The sequence below is a fragment of the Crocodylus porosus genome, unplaced genomic scaffold (assembly GCF_001723895.1).
Source record: "Crocodylus porosus isolate Cpor-Errol unplaced genomic scaffold, CroPor_comp1, whole genome shotgun sequence".
NCBI classification, from domain to species: domain Eukaryota; kingdom Metazoa; phylum Chordata; order Crocodylia; family Crocodylidae; genus Crocodylus; species Crocodylus porosus.
Window position 1 is genome coordinate 1,376,017 of NW_017728913.1, and position 20,224 is coordinate 1,396,240.

Below are 20,224 nucleotides of genomic sequence, written 5' to 3' on the forward strand. Positions count from 1 at the left end.
AAAATTAAAGGATTGGGCCCCTCTTAAACTTAATGAACAAGTTTCCTCCACGTCACTTACTCACCCACCCATTAAATCAGCCACATTCCCATTAACACTTGGCAAGACCAAATGGAAAGCTAAAAGAGGCTTAGCCTTGCTTGAAAGATCAGGACCTTTCAGAAAAGCAAAATACAGGTTAGAAGAAGGGGTTCTCAAACTTTTTCCATAAGTGAAACACAGCTTAAAGAGAAATCATCTGAAGAGTTTATGGCCTTTTTTTTGCAATTGTCTGGACCCCTTTACCTCCCATTCATAACACATCCAAATGACGAATGGCTGTCTTCATGTTGAATCCATCATAGCTGAGGGTGGCAGGGCTGCAGTGAGGTCGATCAAGTCAAGCATGATAGGTGCATGAAAGGCTCTGCTGAGCATTTTGGATTCATACTTAACCCTTGACTGTTTTTTTCATTTAGAAATTACTACATAACCAAGTGTAAACAACAGCGGCATTAGCCACAGGTATTAGCCTAGAGAAGGTCTCCTTTGCCTCTGGCTCATTACATTCCCCTTCCTCATGCACTCTTCTGACCCTGAACTTTTGGGGAGGTGATATCTTTTACTAGACCAACTAGATAGCGGCAAAAAGATCTTTATTTGCAAGCTTTTGGGCATACACACCCTCCCTCAGCCACAGGAGAATGCAAAGATTGTAAAATTTCTCCCAGGTGAAAAGAAGCGCTCCTATGAAATATGAATTTTCATTTCCACCTGGGAGAAACTTTACAATCTTTGCATTCTCCAATGCCTGAGGGAGGGTGTATATGCCCAAAAACTTGCAAATAAAGATTTTTTTGCTGCTATCTAGTTGGTCTAATAAAAGATATCACCTCCCCAAGAGTTCTGGTTACTTTTGCCTTCAGACCAACACAGTTACAACCTGTATCACTAACCCTGAACTGCATCTTTGAAGCACCCCAACCCCACCCTGTTCTCTCTGTCTTGCACCCTTATTTCAGCCACTGCATCTCTCATTAACAAATTTTCCCTTTAGGGCAGTCAGTGGCAACAAGCCAGTGTCCAGGAGGAGTGCAAAAATTATAAGTGGTCAAGTCACCTGCAGCTGCTCAAACCCTCCCTATTCACTCTGTATTACAGTTCAAATCTGTAATACAACAGAAGTTCAGTGCACATAATCCATTTTCAAAATGGTCAAAACCAGTTTAAGATGAATCTGGATAGATGTAGTATCAGATTTAACTGATTTAGGTTAAATCGGTTTTATTGAACTTCTGTCCCAGATCCCCTCCAGATTCAAGTTAACTCATAGTCCCCCAGTATCCCAGGATGCTTTGCACCTCCCCCACAAATGCCACCTTGCAGAATAGATGGGATAACCTTAGACCACGTTGTCTGCTCCAGCCAAGGAGGGAGGTATGCTTTAGTACCCCCAGCTTCTGGCCTCAGTCAGTTTAGGCATGTGACTACATTTCTAGAATCAAAAGTGAATGTCTGTTCACATGGTTATCTGTTCAATCTATGCAGTTTAGACTAAACTGCAAAGATTGAATTGATTCAGCCTTGGGCTTTTTGACTATCTGAACTTAGCCCTGTTAGGCACATGAGTCCTGAATTGAATCAGGCATTAGGGGCACATCCACACATGCAGGCACATGCACTTGCAACAGCTCAAATAGCAGCAGCACAAATTTGTAACAGAGATTTATGCCTCAGCACATGTACCTGAACAGGCATTTTGATGTGGGGTGAGTTGTGTCACTTGGGGCAAACTGCACCTACCAGCTGCTCCAGGAGCTGGAGGAGCTGAACACTGAGGCCAGCACCTGTTCTGGCCCCAGCAGTCTAAAAAGCTACCCTGGTGAGTAGCCTAGGTCTACTTGTTCTCAGGAGCTTCTGAAGCCCAGCCAGTTGACATATGGGGACACTAGCCCCATGTGCCAGCTGAAATGCTGCAGCAGCCCTGACCTAGAGTGGCCCCTGCACCCTCTATCCACTGAAGCAGTCTGGCAGCAGGGGTTGCTGCCTGGCTGTGACCTTCTGCCACCTGTGACAGCATCCACCCCTTGAACTTGCAGCCCCGTGCCTGCCAGATCTGGACAAAGACCTCACATCCACCTAGGCTGTGGTATGGGTACTGTAAAAGAGCCTTCTGCACCTCTGGGCCAGCTGCCAGTGGGCTTTGGATGCACAGCTGGCCTTCTTGGGGCACTGCTGCCATGTCTGTCCCATCCCTACCACCTGGGCAGCTATCACCTGGATGTGCTCAGTGTAGTGGCCAACTTAGAACTATCAAAGCATGTCCTCCTGGTCTCAAATGGCCAGGAGGTCAGTCACCTAATTTGCCTTCCATCTGGGTCCCCAGTGCTAGCCCTAGGCAGGCTCCTCTGCTTGGGTCCTGCCACTTGCCTCACTAGCAGAAATCCTGGTGTTCCCTGTTTAGAAGTTGCAAATTTTCTGATAAAAAAATCCTGAATTCTCTCTTTAAAATATCCAAAAATGCATGTTCTTCCATGATAAAAATGAAATGCCACTATTAATATATAGATGAGAGAGAGAGAGAAAAAATGATCAGTTGGGAAATGTTTTATTGATATATTTACACTTTTAAAGCAATTTGGAAGCCTACCAGTGCCTCTATCATCATAATAAAGTGAAGTCTAAATATCTATATGCTTTGGCGTTTGCTTTTGGTTTTTTTATCATAGACAAATCAGGTCCCCATCTCCACCCCCCCCTTTGCTAAGCAGGATGTGGGGACAACTGCCCCTACAGCCAAAGCTCCTGCCAGCAGATCCCATCCTGTCTGGCAGCTGGGTATGCAGGGTGTGAGATGTGGGTGGATGTGGGGGTTTGCAGGAGGGAGCTGGAAGTGGGGTGGGGGGTGGGTTCTTGGTGGGGTGAGGGTGCATGGGGGGTTCATGGGTGGGTGTGGGTATAGGGGAGCATGGGGAGGTGTGGGGTTTGTGAGGGGAGATTGAAAAGAAGCCACCACATGCCCACCTTCCCCCCCACCCATGCACACCCTGCAGTGCACAATTCCTGGTGCTGGCAGCGGCAGCCAGCCAGGTAGCCAGGGTGGTCATGGCCCACAGCAGGCATAGCCCCACAGCGGTGCAGCACCTCCTCATTCAGAATCTGTACATGCCAAACAGACCCAACCCGGCCTGACCCTGCCTCACTAGTGTGCCTTTGGACAGGAGCAATGGGTGGTGGCAGGAGCTATCCCAGTCTTGTCCAAAAGCATGCTAGTGGAGCAGGGTTGGACTGGGTAAGGTCTATTCAGTATGTTCAGACTACAGGTGAGGCAGTCCTGTGCACTGCTGACCATGACTGCCCTGATGGCCTGGCTGGCTGCTGCTGCCAGTCCTAGGGACTATGCACCACAATGGGTATGGGGTGGGTGTATGGCAGCCCCCCTCAAACTCCACTCACAAACTCCACACCCATAATCTCCCCCACAAACTCCATGCACCCACATACCCAACATCCTCCCCACACACCCCACATCCGCCCCACCCACAAACCCACTCCAGAAACCAGACTCTACACACTACCCCCATGTCCCTGCTTACCTGGAACAGCACCTGGGTCCAGGTCCTGCCATGCTGAGACAGCGTGCTGGGGCAACAGGGGCACCATAGAGACATGGGGGACTGGAGGACTTGGAGACTTGCAGATCTGGAGCACTTAGCCTCCAGTTCCCTCATTATTTGCTATAGAAGCATGCCTTGCACCACTTTTTTCTGCATTTTTTTTATTTTGTTTTGTTTTTTGTTGGGTTTTTTTTAATAACAAATTTCCCAGTATCAAATTTAGAGCCTGCATTGCAAATATGCAACACGTGGAATATTTTTTCAGTCCTTGCGTGCCTCTAGTGGCATCTCAAACTAGGCATGCGTGTGCTCGTCTGGACGCACCCTAGGTATATAACTTTAGGAAGGGAAAACAATGGGATGTTTCCTTTGATTAATATTAAAATTGGTTTTGTGAAGCAGAGCCTAAATATGAATTTTTTAAGAACTCAGGTTTGAAAAATATTGGCCTAACCTGTCAGTTGTTTCTTTTATAATCTTTATGCGTCATCAAAAAAATATTGATGGGAGAGTGAGGAAGAAAAATGAAAGACAGCTTCTTTTTTTGTGGGCAGCACAGAAATAATATATTGTGTCCTCTTCTTGACTTCATCAGCAAACTATCAAACACTATTCTCAGAGATGTGCTAACATCATCCAAAGATGCTGCTGCAGTAAGATATTAAAGTGCTGTATAAATGGAAGTTGTTAAATAAAAATAGGCTTGACTGGATACTGTTACACTTAAAAGACAGGAAAACAAATCAATGTTACCAAATGGAATGTGGATAAAAATCAATAAGGGGGAAAATGCATTTTTAAGGCACTAAAAATCTGAAGAGTAAAAGCAAAGTTTAGGAACTCTAAATAATTACCCAGCTGCATCTTTTTAAATCAAACTTCACAGCAGTTATAGTATGTTTGGCATAAGATAATACCTATCATCTAAAATAAAGCAATGTTTAGTATTGTGGGGGTTTGGTAATGTACTTCTAAAGATCTGGAATTTTAGCTGAGTTTTATAAACCACCAGCTATGATTTATTGAAGTAATAGTTTTCTCCCCATCTTCCCTCCTATCGGGATGTTAGATAGTTACAGCCTTCATCTTTACTTAGGGTTGACAAGAAAGCCCTAATAGTGACCAATGTCCTGGAAATCTTTATTTCTGTAAGGATTCTGCCTCCTTGTTGAAAAGTGCTACCAAACAAAAGTTTAAATTGCCTGTGAAATTATACCACAAATCATTCTCACATTTCCCTGTGTTAAGTTCCAAAAGGTACATGCAGCAATGCCATAGGGACCAGAGACAGAGAAAGAGTTATACAGAAGTCTTTCAGAGGGAGATATTTTAGTAAAGGTAAAGTTTAAATGTTGGCATATGACTCTTCATTCCAAATGGGCCGAATATGAACTGGTACCTCTTATAAAAATTCATTATCTCTCTTCAGTTTTCAGGTTCGCAAATATATTGCAATTTCTCCCTATTTTAAGCCTCTCTGAAGTTGGTTAAGATCTTTTTCTTAAGAGCACAAACCAGGGCTCTGCCTTAATATTAAACATGGACTTTAGGGTATGTCACCTAGTTTGAGGCGAAAAATACATTCAAAGTTTACATTTACCTAAGGAGTGATGTGGTCCCTATTAGCTACGTAAACCAGATGTAGATTTGGTCCCAAATATATGTTAATATATTGAGCAACTCTATTATCTCCCGGTATCTAGCAGTGAATCAACACTCTAAAATAAAAGAGAGAAATTCATGGCCTCGTAGAAGCCAATAGGAATTTTTCCACTGATTTCATAAGTTGTTTATAGGCATTAGATATTTCTAGGTTTAAACCAGACTACAGCCATCACTATGTACATGTGGGCATGTACAGTACAAATTAAAATAGCCTCTAGTCCAAATTAACTAATCCTCATTGAATGAGGATTAAATTTAATGTAGACCAGGGCAATCCAAATTAGGCAATTTAAACTATATTAATTAACATGTATATATTGCATTGCTTTTAAGCAAAACAGGCCTTAAAAATTCAGGTAAGAATTGCAAATATACATTCCCTCAAAGGAAACACGGTTGGCATAGGTGACGTTGTATACCAGCAGCGTCTTACATAACAAAATTCCAAGATCATCCCTAGATTTTCCCATCTCTTTGTCCATGGCATCTTCATCTTGAGTGATTTTACTCAAGAATCTTAGTATACTTGGCTTTAGCATATTATAGAGTAGCATAGACAAGATTTTAAAATGTCAGTTCATTTCAGTTATTTTTCAGAGAATCCTGTTACCGGGTTTTTCTTTGGGATCAAGAAGAAAATCAGCTATCCATAGAAAAAACAGTTGTAATTCAGAAACAGTATAGCTTATTAAAAGGCTGAAAAACAGAGATTTAGAACTAGATTTAGAATTGAGGATCATGAGGCATGTCCATTTAAGTCACAATTATAAGGAACATGTCATTCTCCCTTCATGACACTAGTACATTTCTGTCGTCTACAACAATTGCTGTAGGAAAGAGGAATCTGAAGACAGTTTTAAACATAGCTGTAGCTTCTTTTACTTGGTTTTAGCAGCTAGAAAAAAAAGAGTGTTTGCTCTTTATCATCATAACATCATGGATACAAGTGCTGAATGTATATGCATGAACCAGCTTGGGAGTCCTTACTGAAGGGTGAACTACCTTTGTAATAATATTCTCCTGCATATCTTAATTAAATAGCAAGTACAGAATTCTAGATTTTTAAACTTTGGATCAGTAAGTGGTCTCAGTATTAGGAACATGATCAGATGGCTGACTAATAATTTGTTGCCAGGTCAGGCTGAAGTAGCCTGGCAGCACCATTAAAAACTCAAGACACTACTTCAAGGCGGGGGGTGGGAAGGATAATTTTTCTTTTAAAGGGTTTTAAATTATGTTACCATGGTTTGTATACCTCATATAAAGGCTTTTAAAATAGTAATAGGAGTCCCGCCCCTCCAACCACAGAGCCTACTACTGTTTTTGCTGCACAAGCAGGTATAAAATGACCTAAAAGCCTTTAAAAGGCTTTTGAAATGATGTGGTTAAAATACAGAAACATAATTTCAAAGCCTAATGAACAAGTTTCCTCTGCCTCACTTACTCACCCACCCATTAAATAATCCACCTTCCCATTAACACTTGGCTAGACCAAATGGAAAGCTAAAAGAGGCCTAGCCTAGCTTGAACAATCAGGACTTTTCAGAAAAGCAAAACAGAGATTAGAAGAAGGGATTCTCAAAAGATTTTCCTCAAGTGAAACAGAGCTTAAAGAAAGATCTTCTGAAGAGCTTATGTGCTTTTTTTTGCATTGTCTGGACCCCTTCACCATCACATAACATATCCAAATGACAGGAATGGCTGTCTTCATGTTGAATCCCTCATAGTTGACAGGGCTGCAGTGAGGTTGATCAAGTCAAGCATTACAGGTGCATGAAAGGCTCTTTAGGCCTGTATACAATAAATAATCACTGTTATAGAAATGGAATATGAAGAAATGCATTTTAACTACTTTCCAATTCATCAGTGTAAAAGAAGGAGAAGGGACTGTCAACATATTACCATCCAGTTCTCGCTGTCTCACAAGCAAGTGTATGCACTACAGTTTGAAAAGAGTACAGTGTCTGTGGGCTAACACTTTTTAAAATTTGTATGTTCTGTTCTGCAGCCGAAGTAAAGTTTTTCATCTAGCTAGATGATATGACAATATCATAGGTGCCTGCAGCAGGACAGGTCTGGAGGACAACCCCTAGTAGCCTCCTTAACCCTGTCTTACTAGCCCGCTAGAGCCTCTCAGGATCATACCCTGCTGTCCTGCCTGCCATTCTTTGTTGGAATAAATAAAGAGGGTGGCCTCAGAAGCTGATGAGCTCTGAGTGCTGCTTCTAGCTCTACTCCTCCCCAGCCCCAACTGGGCCCACTTGGTCCAAAGCACTGAGCCTGCCATATAGACTCATGGTCTGGGGCTTCAACCCTTGCCAATCTCAATCATTCTCTGGGGCTCTGACCCCTGTAGACACCAGTCCACCTAAAGGGGCTCTGACCCCTTTGGACACTGGCTCCCTCTGTAGGGCTCAGACCCCTCTGGCTCTAATTGTCGTAAGGGCTGAAATCAGGGTCTCTGTCTTCCTATAAAGACATGCACATTCCTCACAGGTGCTGGTCGCTTGACATTTGCCTTCCCCATGTAGGCCACCGTCCTCTTGACTTTAGCCCACCATTATTCTGGCTGCAGGCCTCCATCCCTGCCTCACTTGTTCCGGCCTGGCTTTCTCAGCCTCAGCCCCTCACCTTTGCTTCGCTTGCCAGGCCCCTGGCCCTGGTCTCTTGCATTGTCCCCAGCTGCAGGGACCCCTTACCCAGGCAAGGCTGCCTTCTTTCTGCTACATCCGCTAGGTCCCTGACCCTTACACGGGTCTATACTATACTCTACCCCTGTGATCTCCTTACCACCCCTATCAGCCCCATCTAGTCCTCCAAGTCTCTGCTAGCTACAATTCACTCCCATCCTTGCCTGAGTCTTCCAGGGTCCCAGCAAACTGTTGCTCCTACAGCTTCCCCAGGTACCCTTATTGCCTGGGGTGTCCTCTGTTGCAACTCAGGCCAACAGGAGTTCTGCTCTTAAAGGGTGTCAGAACTAGACTGACCTTCCTGATTGAGGGGTGAGTATTTTAGTAAGCTGCGCTCCAACCCTTTTGAGTCACATGTCCTTCTTCTTAGCCAGGGTTTTCTAATTAGCCCAGTATTTAGCCTGCCCTCAGGTATTGTGGCTTAAACTACTGAATTGCAGCCACTGCTCTCTGCTCTGCAACACTTTACTCCTAAGTGGTTTTCCCTGGATGCTTATTATTCTGCAGCTGGCCCTTGCCTGGCTGCCTGCTTAATTGCCATTCTCCAATGCCTGCTTCTTACCTCTCATGTACAAGGGGTCCCTGCTACAGTACCCATCATTTCTACGGGCAGTCCAGTTCCCCCAGTAATATGAATGTAGGATAGAATATCAGCAGCCACCAATGTTTTACCACCGCATGTTCCAGGCTTGATTGATATGGAATTGAATGACACTAGGTAAAATATTCATGGCCAATTTATACTAGTACTCATACTATTGCTGTGATTAGTGGGGTTTAAAAACGTAAGAAATGCCATACTGGATTAACCTACAGGTCAGTCTAGCTCAGCATTCAGTATCTCACAGGTTCACTGCTAGTAGTATCAGTGAAAATTCTGGAGGGAAAAATAGCTGCTCTAAATACCTCCCTTAATGGCTCTGGGTGACTGTTAGGGTCCTAAAATTTCCTGGATAAAAAAACTTCTCACTTACATTAAAAGTGCAGACTCAGTTTTCTGAGACATTGACAAATGTTTATGGGGAGTAAGACAGTTGTAGCCCTGTTCAACAATCTCTGTAGCAACCTGCCAGTTTTACAATAATATTCTATTGCTGGTGGGATGAGAATGCTGTTAGGCTTTGGATGTCATCATATTGTTTTAGAAATGGTAAAATCCACACACTCAGAGATGTATGTGTACATATGCATGTACTACATACTGCCTTACTCTACATGTTACATTTATGCCACAATTAATGAAAAATGGCAAACCTGCCATAAAAATGTTCTGCACACAATGCACAACATTTTATGGTTGGCTTGTATGGCACCTTACATTGTATGTGTGGCATGTCTGGGACTGTCCTGGGACTAGGACCAACAATTAACTGATTGTCACTCCAGCCCCAAGACAGCCTGGGATTTGAAGCCTGCCCAGTGCTATTCCTCAGTCTAAAACTACATATAATGTTAATGCCCCAGGACAGTGCAAGTTCTCAAAACTTTTTCCACGTTTATATTTACATCATATATTTAAACCCAGATGCTAAACCTGGTCCACATATCCACATGGTCCACAGCAAAGAGCACCAAAGAAAACAATGGGGCTGCACATGGATACAGAAGTTCATCACATAGATCAATTAGGGCCTTAGGGATTCTTTATGTAGAGAAATTGGCTCATAATATATTGCTGAATGAACTATTTCATGTAAGTTATTGTGGAACCACTAGTCATGTGAATACTGTCCTGCACTAAGGTCAGTTTATTTTGGAATAATTTGTGTGCTTTACAAATTAAGTAATTATTCTAAATCAAATCACTTCTATCCAAAAATAGATAGGGAGTTCAGATGGGGAGTTATTCTTATTAGCTTCTCATGTAGACAAGCCCTAAGATGGCAAACTGTTCATGAAATGGACATGTCTTGCTTCAGTCCTTAATACATCTGTTGTCTATTGTACCACTGCAAAAGTTATGAAGAATTACTTTTAGTACTATAAGCTTGACTCTTGTACTGGTCTTATAACAGTCAAAGACCAGTACAAAGAGGTAATTTTGCCTTATTGCTTCCATCCACTAGGTAGCCAAAGCATCAGAGCAATGGGAGTCAGACATGTCTTTGCTGATGCTTATAGGACTTTCAGGTTGTTGCTGCCCTTCTGTGTAAAGGAGCAATGCCAGGGAAATCTGTTAAGTACTGATGACTCAGTATAAAACTTGCCTCCCCTACCGCAAGTCTCCTTACCTACAGCTCCACCCCTATCCTTGGTAAATATTCTTGGAGCTGTCAGAACATGTTTGTGTGTGTGCACATGAAATTTGATGCTTACAGGAACTGTGACTAACTAGAAGAACCCAAGTCATGATAGAAACAAGGTAACATTTCAAAAAAAGATACCATTTTAAATGCTTCCTTTTAAAAAAAATTGTAAATGCTTTATTAGAGATATGAGTTGAAATTTCAGTTGTACGTTGAAGAACTGTTGTTGCACATTTTGAGATTAAATTCAACCATTTCATTATAAAATGGAGATTTTCAAGAAATCATAGCTCTTTTTTATTTGTGGAGTTCCCGATGATCCTTTCCTAACACTAACATGTTGAAACTGAACTCCTCAGTTTTTTCCCCATTCATCACACTGACATTGCAAAGAAGACACTGGGACTTGTAATAAAATAACATTTTTTTCCAGACTAAAGGGTGTTGGGAAGTTTCAGTTTTATTAAATATACAGAAGAGGGCAGCTGTTGTCTTTGATTATATTTACTAAATCATGATTCAGTCTTAATGTACCAAGATAGCAAACAGCAATAAATTAATGCTCACCATGTGGAATCATATGCAAATAATAAGGATGATCAGAGCTCTTCATTTCAATTACAATTTCAGCATGTTGTTGCCACAGATGCCTGCTGGTCTGTAGGAAAAATAAAACAATTTGTAACTATCTTAAAAAACTTATTTTTGGAAGGGGGAAACCCTAGATGAATAAAGAGATTTTCTGCAAAACACATCTGTTGAAATTAAAAAGTGGGTCAGGCATTCAATATCCAAACTTACATTTTTTGTTAAATAGCACCTGGGGCATTCCTTAACAATGAAACTCTGACATGGTTAAATACTGGGTATGTGGGAAAAGAGAGGAACTGTTTTGTCAAACCTGATAGCATCTAACAAATAGCTGTCATACTTCCTAGGTCATAGTGAAACTAAACTGAAACTGAAACTGTGTCTTAGTGCTAGAGCTAATTGGCCAATCCTGGGCACACCTACACATGCAATTAATGTGAAACAATAAACTCCAGAGTTTATTTGCTCTGGAGTTGACTGCTCCTGAGCCTGCCATTTAATATGTGCCCAGGAGCAATAAGCTCTGGAGCAATAAAATCCAGAGTTTATTGCCATTTGAACATGCACCTGGGAAAGCAACACATTGAGCCAGGCTGGAGCCCAGGGGTCAGCCTGCAAGCCTAGGACTGCTCCCCATAGATCATCCTGCTATAGAGGGGCTGGTTGGGTCATGAGGGTGCTTCAGCATTGGGCTAGTTGGCAGATGTTGTCTGCACTGAAGCACCCTTGGGCCCCAACCAACTGGGGCAGCATCTAGACATGCGCTGCTGCTGAGTTTTTTACTACGCAGCAGGATAATACTGATATTTATAAATACTATCCTGCTATGGAATAAATTAGTTTACTCCAACCTGGAAGAGGTATACATGTAGATTCCTAAACATTTACTGTACAGCTAATTACTGTAATGTAGATGCGCCTCCCTGAGTGGCAGAAATGAGAGGCTTAATACATTTGATTCTGAAGAGTGGGAAATACTCTCTCTGACTTGCTGGGGCCTTCACAATGGAAATGCAATTGCTTTCCAACATTTGAATAGTAAATGTGAATTATTACAAAGACATAACTAAGGATATTATCGTCTGGGGCAGATTCTCATCTAGTCCCTCAAGATGAAATAACCTTTTTTTCCATAGCTATCTAATTATAGAACAGGTAAGTCATGAGTCAGTGTCATTTCCAAATTTTACTTGGGGGAGAAAGAGTTCCTGTTGAGGGACTGAATCCTGCACAGCATGAAAGATTAAACTAGAGGGCTCTTTCTGCACTACAGTAATTAGAGAGAAGGGCATTCTGGATATAAAATTGGCAATCCACCTCCTAACCAAGGAAAACTAGAGTTTATGTCCATATTCTGTGAGGCTACAAACAAAAGGAACTCTGCTTGCTTTCCTTATGGTTTTCCCCAAATACCTAAAGGCTGATGCAGTAAGTGCCACTTTAAAACATATGATTATTGAACTATAATATTTCAGTTTTGTCTCACAATCTGGAAAACCATTGTAAATCAAATATTAGGACATGGAAAGTGTGGGTGTTTATTGCATCCAGAATTAGCAGAACCACCAGAAATAATACATTTCTGATAAATAATAAAGAATGTTGATATATTTATAAAAACTAAGTATTTATATTATAAAATATTATAATAATAATAATAATAATAATGAATCCATGTTGCTGAATTGTTTTATGCTTTACTATCGGGGATTCAGGGTTTTCTGTCTGCTGTGGAAAAATGCAGCAAAAAGCTGATTTTCTCTTTTAAAGGAGAAAAACCCAGGAAACTGTAGGTTTCCTCTGGCAGGCTTGAAGAGGTCAAGCCTGCAAGGGGCTGCTTGGGGTTGGGGAGAGCAAGACGCAAGGGGTGCCATATGCACATGCATGACCAGCCAGGTAGTGTGGTAGAGAGCATCACCCTCCAGTTAAGTCTACAGTGGCAGGGAGGCATAGGCAATGTGGGGCGGGGCAGGGGTGATGTGTGGGGGGAGCATAGGTGATACCAGGGGTGGGGTGGAAGGTGCATTAGGGAAATGTCAGAAGGGCAGGAAGGGGACCAGCCCCCTCAGATTTATGTGCCTACTGTGGGGTTCTCTGCAGCCCAGCATGGAATGGAAAACAGTGTCATGCTGTCTTGGCCAGGCAAGGCACCTCCTGCCTGCCCAGCAACAGCAGGGGCACAGCTCCATGCTGCCGCTGCCAGCACCACCGCACCTAACCCTGGCTGCTATGGTAGTGTGGTGCACCCTCCGACACTGGGTCCCACCCACTGAGTGACAAAGGCAGCTCCTGACTGGAGCTGGTTATCCAGGCTGCAGCCCCACACCCTGCTGTGGGTGTATAAATCTGGAGGTGCACGTGCTCCCCCACAAAAGCCAAATACGGTACCTATACCCACATACCCACACCATTCCCCACACACCCACCCCCTTCCTCACATACTGGAGCCTGGGGGGTGGGGAACTGTGGGCTGAAAGGGGCACCAGCAGGGATGAAGGGCTTGGGGGCTGTGGGTTGGAAGTGAGGGGCAACAGAATCAGCAGGGGCAGGACACTGGTATATCAGGTCTGCTCATCACCACAAAGCAGTGGGTAGGAGGGACAGCCATAGCTGGACCTATGTCCTGGAGAGCAGAGGAGGCAGGAGAAACTCTGATTTTCTATGATAAAATAAAATCAAATGAGCAAAATATATAGGTATTTAGAATTTATTTTATTATAAGGACTGAAGCACAGGTAGGCTTCCAAATTGCTTTAAAATTGTAAATATATCAATAAAACATTGTGTTCAGCTGATATATATATAGTGGTATTTCATTTTAATTGTAGAAAAATGTGGATTTTAGGTTTTTAAATTAGAGAATTTTGGATTTTTTTAACAGGAAAAGCCAGGATTCCTGTTTATTATTAATATAATACTAAATGACCACCCATAAAGAAATGTAAGGATATTGAAGTTCTTAAATACCTTTCCATTAGATCTGTGCAAAGCTTTGGCCTCTCATTTAATTTGGCAAAAATTCAGCCCAATTCGGTGGCTGAATTTCTAAATTCAAATCAAATCAAAGGACCCTTTAATTTCTCTAAATTGAATTGGAATCCTCCAAATTGATTCAGAGAGATTTGGAAAGATTTGGTGATTCAGACTTAGACATATTTTTAAATGTTTTTTTCTACATACCTCTAGGTAGCAGGTGGCTTGTCAATGCTGTGATGCTGGGGTAGATGGAGCATCCCACAGAAGTGTGGGGGGACTCCCCAGTGCTCTCAGCAGCAGATCCAGAAATGGACCAAAAGCACTTCTGGTCCATTTCCACGTCCATGAGGGAGCACACCAGCCCCTCCCCCACCGTCTCCACCCTGGATCAGCAACTGGTGCCTCCTGGGTCTGTGGGAGTACCCAGGGTGCCCCCACAGCCAATAGCAGAGCCAGGTGTGTGTGTGGCGGGGAGGCAGTGCACCCAGTGGACCCAGAAGTGGACCGGAAGTACTTCCAGTCCACTTCTGGGTTGACCACCAACACCTGGAGGGCCTCCCTGCACTCCTGTGGGATGGTCCATCCACCCCATCATCATAGCAAAAACATTTAAAGCTGCGTCTGTGTCCGAATCACTGATTCCCTGAATCAGCATCGAATGGTCAGACTCGGATTTGGCTGAATCAAATCAGGGACGGTGACCAAAATCAACAAATCAAATCACTGTCCCTGATTCAGGCCGAATCCAAATCCAAATTGAATAGGGCCCGCTTTGTACATCCCTCCTTTCCATTACACTGCATCCTTTCAGGTAGATGGATGCAATGTTGGAATATTCTCCATTCTTCCAGTACTTGTCTTCCTCACCATGTCATTGCCACTCACTTCCAATATTATCTCTAACCTTGCAAAACATGTTTAATGGTTTCTTTCCTTTTGGTTTTACCACATGTCAAGTATTATGGAATTATTATGTCAAGTCCCTGTGAGTGTACATGGACACGAGATCCTGTAGCACATATGTGTCTTTTTTCAGGTCTTACAAATAAATAAATAAAATATAAAAGATACTATGGCTATGTCTACACAAGATGCTACTGTGCTGTGGTTACTGCACATTTATTTAATACTTATATAATCAAGTACTGAATAAATGCGCAGTAACCTGAGTTACTGTGCAGTAGCACTGGCAAGTGCCTTTTTTATGATGCTCCTGTGCAGTAGTATCACATCACAGTTTTTGCCACTTGATGCTACTGCACAGTAGTATTGGGCTACTGTTCAGTCAGTATCTTGTGTAGATGTGCCTACTGGGGAGTAATATTTTGCTTTCTGTTCAACCATGGATACTCTAACCTGATTAATATTAAAGGAAGAGATGTCAAGGTGTTGAAAAACCTGATTTCTTTAAATGACTGAGATTATGATTCCTGTTTCAGTCTACCAGTGTAACATTTTAAATGCTGTTTCCATCCTGTGTTATGCTAGCTTTTCAAATTCAAGTTTGCCCTGTGTTTCCCTATTTGGGTCAGTGTGTGATATTCAGAGATGCTCCTACTAATATGTCACTGATGCTGTGTTTGAACTAGTGGTACACCTTCTGGGTCCTTCTAATGCTTTTAATTTTCCTTTACTGCTATATAGGTCAATTAAGGAGAGAAAATCCTATAATAAAACCATATACATCTTGTATTACAGTCATCTTTGCTTGGCTGTTCCAATCAACTGAATGCTGGACTAATTAATAGTACTCAGCGCTAACCTAGTTGCTCTAACAAACTCTAGTTGCTGTAACAGAGTTCAGCAGCAGCATTAAGCACCAAATGCCTGATACTGTGATATCTTATTTAAGAAAATATTGACTTCAAGAGACTGTTCATGTGAGTGGCTTATCACTAGCAAGACTTGAGGAATTAAGTTCCATGTCATCAGCCTGCAACAGGATTTGTCACACAATATTTAGAGCTAAGGGAAACTGCTAATAGGTCAAGTAAACCAAAGTCCTTGAGGGTGAATGTGAGATTATAGTGAAGGAAAAATTAGCTTTTGTGTCACACTTCATGCATTCCATGGAGACCATTTGTGAGATGACACCACCCATGAATGAGAACATTCACTGGTGTAGAGAAAGACCTACGGTAGCTAGTAAAGAGAAACCATGGATAAGCATAATATAAGATGCAAAAATATTAAGAACACTCCTTAAGTACATGTTTCTTTTTAAGCATATTTAACTGAAGTCAAGAGGGTACACATGTGCTTCAGCTTAAGCATGTGCTTATGTCCCATTGCTGATAAGTGCAAGCTGACAGGGGCTGGGGTGGGGTGGATGCTAAAGTGTGCATGTGACAGTCCAGAGTTCGTAAATTTGAGGCCACAGCAGAACTGCTCACGGCACAGCCCTGTCAGACTCCAAAGAATCTGTAAATTCTGCTAAATACCTTGTTACACAAGGACATAAAGAAAGGAAAAGAAGTGCATGCTGATGTTTTATCTAGTTATTATTATTATAAATGTTTCAAAGCACTGAAATTACTTTCCTTTTTTTCACATTTTATGTTGGTGTATTCTCTGTTAATAACTATAATCTATCTTCTGACACCATCGGGCTACTAGAAAATATATCAATAGATTTCTTCTTTAAATAAAATTAGAACATTACTCTTGTCCATTTGAAGTAATCAAAAAGATTATTTTAGCCTCTTTCTCTTTAATGAAGAAAAGTATATTGCAGAAACATGTCCAGTGGTGCAAAACCAGAAAAAACACAGATAAATGATACTAGCTTTAAGACGCATTGCATTAATATAATTCTGGCAAGGCCCACAGCCTATGAATTTAGAAAGACTCAACTGAGACTTGCAAATAAAAAGGCTTTCTTGAAAATCAAGCTTCCATCAAGTAATTTCCACACAAGGGAAAAAAAACCAAGTTACTCAAAAAGTTTTAAAATTTGTCATGGGATAAATGATAAATTTAGAGTCTAACCATTTCTACTCAGATGAACTTCCATTAACTTCTAGTGGAACTTTGCCCATATTTGGATGGAGAGCTCAGGCATTTAGAGTGTCTATACTGATGCCTAATCTCTAATTATTATTTCTGTAGGGCCAACAGTGTAATTGTTCAGGGACTGCAGGCTTTTATTAACCAAGGGTCACACCATGTGACCTGGACAGCACCGCAGGCCACCTATCCACCCCAGTTTCTGTTCTGGCACAGAGGCAGGTCCTTTCCTCCTTCTCCCCCAATGAACCTCTTCTGAAAGACATAAAAAGGGACAATTTAGAGTCACTAATTCAATAAACAGAAGCCGCAGTGTTGGGGGAGAGCACCCCCTGCATGGCAGGAAGCTTGGATTGGATCCCATGGAGTTAACTAAACTCTGTATAGAAACAAGCAGCAAGGGCATTAGCAAAATGCAGAATATTGAATCAGGGGTGAATCCAATGATCAGGCAATAACAGGGCATCCGCACACCTTTAGTAAAACATGCATCAGTTCACAGGCTGAATTCAATCTCTTCAGGGGCCAGATCCGGTCTGCAGACTGTAGGCTTCTAACCCTTGTACTAGTTGCTTTTCTGTCAGGTATGAGAAAAAAAAATTGGTTTCCCCAAGGATTTTATGACATAGACAAAAAGCATACACACAAAGGTTAAGAGAAAGTGTGAAACAAAGCAGTGTTAGCAAAGACAAGAATGTTAGCAACTGTTGTTAGCTTCATTATTTTCCTTTTGATTTGCCTGTGGTTGCAAACTGCTAGCAAAAGAGTGGTGAAGTATTCCAGTAGTTTGTACTACAAAAGTCTTTAGAGAAGAAAACCAGCATGGAAGCCCTTTTGGAATAAGTTGATTTTTTATGGAGGATCTCAAAGTTACTTGAGTTAGGACAGAGTTCTAAGACAGTGGGGAAACATATCTGCAGAAAAAAAAGGGAGAAATTTAGTTATGCAACCTGAATAAGGAAAGAGAGAAAGTAGATTTAAGGACAACACTGTCATGTTTTTATTTTTTGAGGAAAAGCCTTTCATCGGCATTAGAAGAGAATGATTCTGGTTTTTTTCTTTACTAAAAACTGTGCTAAAAGCTCACAGTGAAAATGACTTAAATGCTTTTGGAAATGTTATTTCAGCTTACCAAATGAGCACCATCTACTGGAGACATTCGCTGACACAACTGCATTGCCACTCTATGTGAATTTGACCCTTGCTGGTGGAATCTCTATCTCTGAAATGTAACTGTAACTCATGGTGTCTCTAGCAGCTGCTCTGTTTTGTGACTCATCCAAATTACTAAAAATCAATGAATACTGTAGTGGGAAACTGCTTTTATCCTGCTGCAGTGGCTATAAACCTCTGGTTCAATGGTTCTGGAATGTTTTTCAGGAAATAATGGTGGTCCCTAGTTTCTTTTACATCCCTTCAATTTCCTGATTTTAACAGCTGAACAGTAACAATGAGTGAAACATAAAAATTTTTACCTGGGTGCCAGTTGGAACTGTTAAATCTATAAAGGAAGCAGTATCCAGACCACTGCTGGCTAAAAACCTTTTAAAAGAACCATTTAAGTTGACTCCAGTTGTTTTTTAATGTCTTCTGACATGTTTATAAAAGCAAAAAAGCTCAGTAATCTAGTAAGGTCAAAAGCTATGTAATATTTCTTGCATCTGGCCATCATCATCATCAGGGATCTGGGTTTTCCATTTGCTGTAGAAAAATTAAGATTTTCTCCTTTAAAGGCAAAAAATGTGGAAAAATGTGGGTTTTCCCTGGCAGGCTGTAATAATTTCAGCCAGCAAGTGGCTGCTTGGGACTGGGCAGAACAGGATGAGGTTATCACAGGCAGGGAGGCCAAATGCATGTGGCACCCAGGCAGCGTGGTGGAGAGCAGCTCCTGCAGGTCCCTGCAAGTAAGTCAGGTGTGGGGAGGGGGCAGGCATAGGAACACATGGAGGGATGTGGGGGGGAATAGGTGATGTATTAGGGAGGCATGGGGGGGCATGTTCCCCTCCAGATTTGTGTGCCCACAGCAGGCATGGGGCTGTAGCCTGGCCAGACCAGCATAAACAAAAGCTGCCTCCATGACCCAGTGGAGAGGACCCAACATGGGTGGGTAGAACAGAGCAGCAAAACTCATTGCTACCACTACTGCCACCACTGCTACTGGGACCCCCACGCCAGCCATCCTGCCAGCAGCAAAAGGACGAACAGACCCAGGGGGATGGCGCTGCCCTCATTGCCTCCTGCCATCAGCCACTCACTAACCGACTCTATCCCATTGCTATAGCCTGGCCACCATCACCACCACTGCCACTTCCCTCTGCAAGTGAATAGACACAACTGCTCCCCTAGCTATAAAATGGGGCAAACTTCCACATGACCCCTTCCATGCAATCCCTGAAAAGATCAGGATTTTTATCAGGAAGAGAGTGGGGACCACAAGATTTCTATGTTTTTCCTTGATTTCCTCTAACAGGGGTTGACCAGACAGTTTGTAATCTTGAACGGTATTTTCTAGAGGATTTAAGTTATGTATATTTTATCTCCTTGTACAAGTATTTTACATTTGATTGCAAATAAACTGTGAGAGCTTCTACCAGATTTTATTCGAGTGGAGTTGCTTGAGGAGAAAGGTACACTTCATTATGAGTGATGCTGGTAGACTCTGGCTGTCTCAGAATCTAGCCCTACGTTTGCTTTTGGTAAGTTCAGTCTTAAGTCAGTTTTGCCTTCTTTAAGTCAAAACTTCTGGATATTTCATCATATTGTGCCTTCCATCATAGCTGAATTGCATTGTCTATAGCTTGTTGCTGGCACCGGAGGGAATTTTTAGCCTTGTGTTAGTCAATTAAAAATTCTAACATCTGTAGTCCATAAAAAGGAGCTTTTCCACTTAACATAACTCAACTTCAGTAAAGAGAGTCTGCACCCCAAATAACATAGCTTGTACAATTGTATGCTCAACAGTGAATGACAACACATTCTTGTAGTTCCCCTACTCTTTCTCTCCATTTGTATACTTTAGTCTAGCACTTAGTTGTCTTTTTCCCCCAGCATCCCTTTTGACAATTTTTTCTACACCTTTATAATAAAAATTAATAGTGATTTAAAATATTAGTTTAGACATGGGAGAAATTTGGAATTATAATCTTTTTGGTAATTAATTCTAAAAATATATATTTTTGCATTATTTGATGGTGGGGGTGGCATGTTTAAAAAGTTCAAACTCCCCAAGTCATTGAAGAACTTTAAAATGACTGTATTGCTATAGTGCCAGACCTTCAAATTAATATTACATTGGCAGCAGGTTTTTACAGCTGACTTTCAGGGCTCTCTTTGCTGGCTCCCCTGTTCAATGAGCAGTTTGACTTAAAGCTTAAAATTATTAAGTGTTCCACTGGAGTCATCAATAATGCAGTTTATAATATTCCAATCGAGCACATAAAACTACATTTGTCTT